Source organism: Tarenaya hassleriana, unplaced genomic scaffold (genome assembly GCF_000463585.1).
Source record: "Tarenaya hassleriana unplaced genomic scaffold, ASM46358v1 Cleome3, whole genome shotgun sequence".
NCBI classification, from domain to species: Eukaryota; Viridiplantae; Streptophyta; class Magnoliopsida; order Brassicales; family Cleomaceae; genus Tarenaya; species Tarenaya hassleriana.
Window position 1 is genome coordinate 7684323 of NW_010966177.1, and position 6270 is coordinate 7690592.

Sequence of the window (6270 nt, forward strand, 5' to 3'; positions counted from 1 at the left end):
GAAAGAGTGAGAGAATGTTCTGCAGTGGATGCAGGAAGCTGCAGAGGATTATGAGAGGCTGAAACCGGGGAAGAACGAGGTGATTCTGTAGTTGGGGAAGGTAGAGATGGTGTATAGGACTGATAAGTAGGCATATATAAGTAGTGTGGTAATACTGTGGGATTGAAGAAATTTACAGAATCTGGATCAGTGGGTTTGTCTTTGAAAGGGAAGACAGTTTCATGAAATGTCACATTTCGGGAAACAGATATGGTTTGTGTCTCAATGTCAAGAACTCGAGAGCCCTTGGTACTAGTGGGGTAACCAAGAAAAACCGAGGGTTTGGCACGGGCAGTGAATTTATGTCTATCTTTGTGAATTGTTGAAGCAAAACAGAGGCAACCGAAGACTCGGAAATGAGAGTAAACGGGCTTTGTTTTCTTCAACAGTTCATAGGACGATTTGAAATTGAGAATAGAAGAGGGGGTGCGGTTAATAAGATATATAGCAGTGGTAACGCAGTCGCCCTAGTAACATAGAGATATATTAGATTGGAAAAGCAAGGATCGAACGACGTTTAAAATATGTTGGTGCTTACGCTCCACAACCGAGTTTTGTTGTGGAGTGTAAGGGCATGAAAAATAGTGAAAAATGCCTTTCTTAGTGAGAAGATCAGAGAATAAAAGCTCAGGTGCATGATCTGATCGTATAGCTTTGACAGTATATTGATATTGTGTTTCTATCATAGATAAGAAGGCAGGAAAAAGGAAAGAAACGTCGCTCTTTGATTTCATTAAGTATAGCCAGGTAAGCCTGGTACAATCATCTAATAAAGTAAAGAAATACTTATGTCCATGAATGGTTGGGACATGGAAAGGACCCCACACATCTATATGGACTATCGCAAAAGGAACTGAAGACATATGAGGTATAGAAAGAAAAGACAGACTGCGTTGTTTAGCTAGGGGACAGACTTGGCAGTGCAGGTTATTGGCCTTTGCTGGGGAAAATTCCAAATCAGAAGTGTTGCCAACGGGCTTGATTCTGATAGAGGATGGATGGCCAAATCTGAAATGCCAAATGTCTGGGTTAATAGTCATGGAAGCTGTACAAAGTGGGTGTGATATAGACCGAGATGCAACAGAAGGTAACTGCATATCGAGGATGTATAGATTGTGGATTTGATCACCCTTTCCAATCGTCAAGTCCCGAACAGGGTCCTGAATAAGGTAAGAGTTATGAGAAAATAGGACTCTATAAGATGAAGCTTTGGTGAGTGCACTGATACTAATGAAATTAAAGCAAAACGAAAGGACAAAAAGGACTGATGACAATATAAGGAAAGGAGAGACATGTATCGTGCCAGAGTAAGAGACAAGAATAAGGCAGCCATTTGGAAGGGTAATATTGATAGGTGCTATAGTGTATATGTCAGAGAACAACGTTCGATCGCAACAAATGTGATTAGACGCACCAGTGTCAAGAATCCATAAGGTAGATGTAAATGGTATGGTAGGTTTTAACGTAGAAAATATGTGAAAGAGGTTTGAGAAATTACCTGGTGATAGTTGGGTGTTGGAGGTGGTAGCAGCCAAATCAGAATCACAGAGAGAGCTATGCAGACCTTGGAGCTGGGTGGTAAATTAAGCAATTAGGGACTGAATCTGTTCCAAGACAGAGCGATTAGAGTCTGTGGTATCAACAGCAGGGTTTGGAGTATCAGAAGTTGCAGAGGAGGTGGCAACCAGATTGATGTGTTTGCTCTGCTTTTTCGGACTAAATACACGGGGTTTGCTGGAGAAAGACTGCCTCGGAGTCCAAGACGGTTGGCCTGATGTTGAGGAACCCCTGAAGTTGGGTGGGTATCCATGGAGTTTGTAGCACTTGCTTGCCAAGTGTCCAGTCATGCCACAATGAGAGCAAGTGGGGCGGGGTCGAACCTGAGATGGTATGGTTGTGGGCGTAGGGAGCAGAGGACGGTTGTGAGAAGGTAGGAATTTCGAGCCGATGTGGAACGCTGCTGCATCAGAACCAGCAGGGAGGGTCAGTCGTTGTTGTTCCTCCTGGGAGACCAGGTTGAAGGCACGAGATAGGTCAGACAGCGGATCTATCATGATGATTTGTCTTCTGGCTGGTGAGTATGAGTCATTCAGCCGTATTAAGAAGTTAACGACATGACGATGTTCCATTAGTTCCATCGTCCACCGAGGTCACATGAGCAGTTTCCGCAGGTGCAGGTAGGGAATGGCTCGTGATTTTTAAGCTCCTCCCACAGAGATGTGAGTTTGGTGAAGTAGGTGTTCAGATCCATGGCTCCCTGATGTAGAGAGTCAAGTTGATGCTAAATGTTGTAGAGCTTTGTGGCGGTCTTCTGCTTAAAACGGAGTTCCATGTTCTTCCATACTTTAGCGGCGTCATCAAGATAAACAATGAGACTAGCTATTTCTGGGGAAACAACATTTGTAAGCCATGTCAAGGCTAAGGCATTACAACGATCCCAAGAGCCAGATTCGGCTTGGTCCTCAGCAGGTTTGGGAACGGTTCCTAGGACAAAGCCTAGCTTGTTCATTGCTAAGAGAGTTTTGGTAACAGATCTAGTCCAGACATTATAGTTAGATTCACCAACTAATTTGTCGGAAATAAGGATAAGGCTTGAAGAATCCACCGCATGAAGGTAAAGAGGTTTGGCGTAAGGATCTGTTTGGGACAAAGTTGGCGTGTTGGTTGTGATGGAGCCTTAAGAGTGTGGCGTTGCATGAATAGGGGTTTGGTCTAGAACGGAGGTCATTTCTGGGTGGTAAGAGAAAGAAAGGGGGGCTAGGGTTTTGAGGTTGAAGAAAACAGGAGGGGGAAATGAGGTGTTGAAAAAAACAAGCGGAATATGAGAAGAAAAAAATCAGAGGATCATTAGCTCTGATACAATAACGCAACCTGGAAAAAGCTCAAAGAGAAATGCAGAAGAACCTTGGAGAAAATGAAGAACGCAGTGTTTCTGGAAAAAAGTTTTCTCTCTCTCCTTAAAATGTCTGTACAGGGAATCTATTTATAGTGTACAACTAAGGAATAATGAATAAATAACTAAGGACTAAAACATAAATAATAAAGATACAGAGGATTAAGAAATTAAGGAATAACAAACTCTGCTACATTGTCGGATAACCTCCTTACAGCTTCTAATACGTTCGTGTATACAGGTCTCTATATCCAGTGTAGTCATTTTCAACCGTTTGCTTTTGATAACCATATCATAAAAGATATATGTATTATATATATATAGATATTATTTTTTAAATTGAGTTTTATTAAACCTTTAAGTTCTACGCACATATATTTTCATGAAAAATGTGATCGATGACGATGACGATGACGATGGTACATAAGATGAGTTTGAGGATGTTCGACTCAAATTTTGACGAAAGCTGTCTCCGGGTATGGAGTAGATGATGAAATTATTAATATAAAACAGAAGTATATAGCTCTATCTATACCTTGTTTGACAATTAGGTATCTACACGCTTTATAAAACCACAGAACTCATACCTATATATATATATTATAGCTATACATTATATCATTTAACCTAATAACAAAATGTTCTTGTAAATAGAAAACACAAAAAGTTTTAAAATTTATGTAGAGAAATGAAAAAAATTGATAATTACAAAATATAATCTATAAATTATATAACAGTAACACCTTAACTTGTAAGTTAAAAGGGCAGCCCGCCACACAAAGCATCCCAGTTGATCGGGAGTACGGGGAAGGGTCCCACCACAAAGGTGTATTGTAGGCAAATCTTACCTTGCAGAATATTCTACAAGAGGCTGCTTCCAGGACTCGAACTCTGACCTCTAGGTCACAACGACAACACCTTAACCGATGCGCCAAGGCTCCCCTTCAAAATATACCCTTCAAAATATACATCTCAACTGGTAAGTTACCCTTCAAATTATACCAAACTTTTTTTTGGGTATCGATTGTTTGGTACCGAGGATTATACTAATCTCGGGGTCGGGAACAAACCATTTTATTAGAACATGTATTTTTCTCTCTAGCTTGAGGCTCGGACTCAGACCGTAAGCTACGCTTCATGTAACAACCAGCGATGCTACGGAATGTCGAAACTGCTCTCACATACTAACATGAGACCTTTCCAATGTGCTTTGCTCTCACTCACAAGTATACCGAAATACTTTTCAATAGGTCATCCATTATTAGATTACTCTAGAATTTTCTTTTGTTATAGTCAACCGAAAAGATAGGTACATCTTGTTATTATGAATAACCCAACTAATTCTTTTATGTTATCTTATATCATATAGTCTTATACATATGTAGTATTCGAATCTCTCTCATTTCGATGCGTTAGATTCATTGTTGTATCCCTCTATCTTTAGTGGTATTTGGAGAACCGGTCTTTGTCCATGCCATCTACACCGGGTGAACACTCCTAACCCTCAACATAACTCGAGATATCACATTTTACATTCTCGTTTCGCCACTTGAGCTACTTGAGCTAACCAATTAAATATACCAAGAAACATCATATGTCAACATATTCATACCTATCTTTCACATGTTACCGTGGGATATATATATAAACATGCGTGTGTTTTCAAAAAAAATCATTTTATGTATTTTCGGACACAAAAAAAATTCTGTCACACGTTCTATAATTTGGTCCGTTAATGATTTGTGTGGACAAGTCTAAACTCATGATTTTTTCTTTGTTTTCTCGTCTTATTAAAAGGTGGGAAAAGTCACGTTTTCGTAGAAGATTTAAAATATTTCTAAGTATTAGATCTTTGAAGATTGATGATTTGTATATTCAAAATAAAAATAAAAAGTTCGAGTTATTTTTGTTGCGTTTTATCTTTACTTAAGTGTAAAAACATAACATAATTAACACAAACTCTGGCATTAAGTTTTGGATTATTGTTATGTAATTGGAGTATTTAAATTCATGAAAAGGATATTCTTTTTTTTCTTTTTCTTTTTATTTGAATGTCTTGGTTATAATATTTATTTTGATTATTAATCGAATAATCACCGGACCAAAGCGAATGTGATATAAAAACCGAACAGTAATGACTTTTAAATAAAAAAACTAAATCCAAATGTGATATAAAAACCGAACAGTAATGACTTTTAAATAAAAAAACTAATTCCAAACCGAATAAAAAATAATAAAGAACTCTATAATTTTTTTTAAAAATGAATTTTTGACCAATAAAATTCGAATTCGAATCAAACCATTTCGAAGTTAATATAAAAATCGAATGGTTATAATTTTTCTATAACCGAAATAATTGAACTCGAATATAATCGAAATGAAACCCGAAATGGTCATCCTAATTTATTACGTTTTTTTTATACTTGTTTGTTTTACTTGTTAAACAAAATAATAGGCTGTCTTTCCGATAATTATCAATTGCGTGTAATAATTTCATTCAATGAAAAAAAAACCCGGCAAGAACAATCACATAAGAAATCTACAACTAAAACATTTGCTTGTAAAATAAAGCATACATTACCTTGACCAACATCTTCACTCATAAGCCATAATCATGCATTTCTAATATATTTCTTTATTATTCCTTTAAAGAAAACATTATAATAACAAACTTATGCTTAATTACGATTAAAAAAAGCCTCCAAAATTTTGAAGTTTGAGTCTTTTCTTCAAAATCTTCGATTCTCTAATTTTAGTCCAATTTAATTTGATTTTTATTACGCTCTCTGCACCTTTTAACACATTTGGGGAGAGAGAGAGAGAGAGAGAGAGAGAGAGAGAGAGAGAGAGAGAGAGAGAGAAGAGGAAAAAAAAAACAATAAACAAAACCCAATAAGCAGCGATCGAAGCTTAGCACAAAAGAGCGAAAGCTCAGACATTCAAATCCGAAAGCAATAGGAACAATCCACGGAGACACAGCAAATTCGGACAACCTAGATTTTGGCAGAAGAAGGGCGAGGAATCATTGGTGATGGTCGCAGAAGCTACTTCCTTCTTCCCCGGTTTCTTTTTGTCTGGAATTCTGGTCAATCTTGCTGAGGTTAGGTTTTAATCGATCTCTCAACACTTGTTTTTTCTGCTTACGAGCTTGGGTCTCGCTCCCCATTGCCTATTTCTTTAATCCGCAATTGGAATTTAACCTTTTTTTTGGAAATTCGTTTGTTTGCTCTGTCCCAAGCTCGAATCTGTCGAACTCACTGATCTCGATTTGTTCCACTTAAATTTTGAAGATTTTAAGTTTCTATCCTCCGAATAGGACGTTAAAATGTTGCCCCCCC